Source organism: Tupaia chinensis, unplaced genomic scaffold (genome assembly GCF_000334495.1).
Source record: "Tupaia chinensis unplaced genomic scaffold, TupChi_1.0 Scaffold000573_1, whole genome shotgun sequence".
Taxonomy (NCBI): Eukaryota; Metazoa; Chordata; class Mammalia; order Scandentia; family Tupaiidae; genus Tupaia; species Tupaia belangeri.
Window position 1 is genome coordinate 3,291,661 of NW_006160087.1, and position 1,433 is coordinate 3,293,093.

Sequence of the window (1,433 nt, forward strand, 5' to 3'; positions counted from 1 at the left end):
CTGCCCAGCCGCCACGTCTGCTGTGCTCCTTCTTCGGTTGGTCCTGTGGAATGCTGAGAGTCACCCTTTGATCCACAATATCCAACTGGAATTTAAATTCCAGAACTGGACCTAGTGGGAATCGTAGAGAATTAATTGCACAATAAGGAGGGATGGGTCGGCCTTTGTTCTCTGCGAGCCACGCAGGAACTTGGAGGCGCACCGGGAGACGGTGGGGTGATGTGTCTCTAGGGAAGGCGGCCGGGCCTTCCTTGACCAAGCTCTCACCTCTGCAGGGTCAACCCTGGGGCCCCTGTGAACTCAGGAAGGTGCTCTGTGCTCTATAAAGGGCTAGGGGCCAACTTTCCCCTTTCGGCTAAAACTGAAACAATAACAGGAACTCCCCACCCACTCTGTCTGCCTCAGGTGGTTGAGGTTTTATAATTCAGTTGATTGTTTTTCAATCTTTAGAACATCTCACTTTCACCCAATCCCCTCCAAAACAAACACACCTGGGCCTGCGGTGGGTCCCCAGGCACGTCCTGAGGTTGGCTTGGGCTGGGCTCTGCCTGGCCGGAGAAGACTACCCGACACAGACCTCCAACCAGAGGCCTGAGAGCCCACCGCTGGGCAGGTGTGGGGACGAGAACTCTCATGGGGTTGACTCCTCGTGACCTAGAACAGAGCTGGCAAATGGTGGGGTCTCGAGTGATTGCTACGTCTGTGGGATACACAGCCCCGGTTTGCAGGCCAAGTGTCACTCTTCTCTCTCTGGCCAGATGTTCCTTTGACCTCCAGCCAGGACTTCAGGACTGTCTGAGATTTTGAAATCCCATTAATTTTTTTTTGGTGGGGGAGCAGAATAGAGGGGGTTATAACGGTTAAAAAGACATGATCTACTATTAAACACGACATAATTGAAAGAGTATCGACCTGGGTTTAATCCTGGCTTCTCGAAGTCGTCTTTTTAATAATATGTTAGGGAAGTCACTTAGCCCTCCGAGCCTCCCGCCCGCACCGTACATGAGTAACACCATCGATCTCAAAAGGCTGTGGCCAGCAGGTGGTGTGATGGGTAAGGTGCTGGGTCCCACAAGGCCGGCTGTGAGCGGGGAGTCCCAGACCCGAGGTAAGTGGAGGCCTGAGAAACACTCCAGGTGCAAGTGCACGTGTGCCCAAAATTCAGCGAGGAGAGTGGCGGAGAAGGGACTGTGGCGCGGTCATCCTCCCAGGGGGTGGTGGCTCTTTTAAAAAAGTGGCTCTTGCCCTCTCTGACAATGAAATAACACACAGCACTCAGCATTGTCTGTCCGGTAAGCGCTCAACACACGGCAGCACCACTAGCAGTTACTGAATCTGTGCCAGGCAACATTCTCAGCTGGAGATAAGGGCATGAGTCAGAGAAGGACAGTCCTATAGTGTACATGTAACCTTAAAGACAGGCCAGGCCAGGG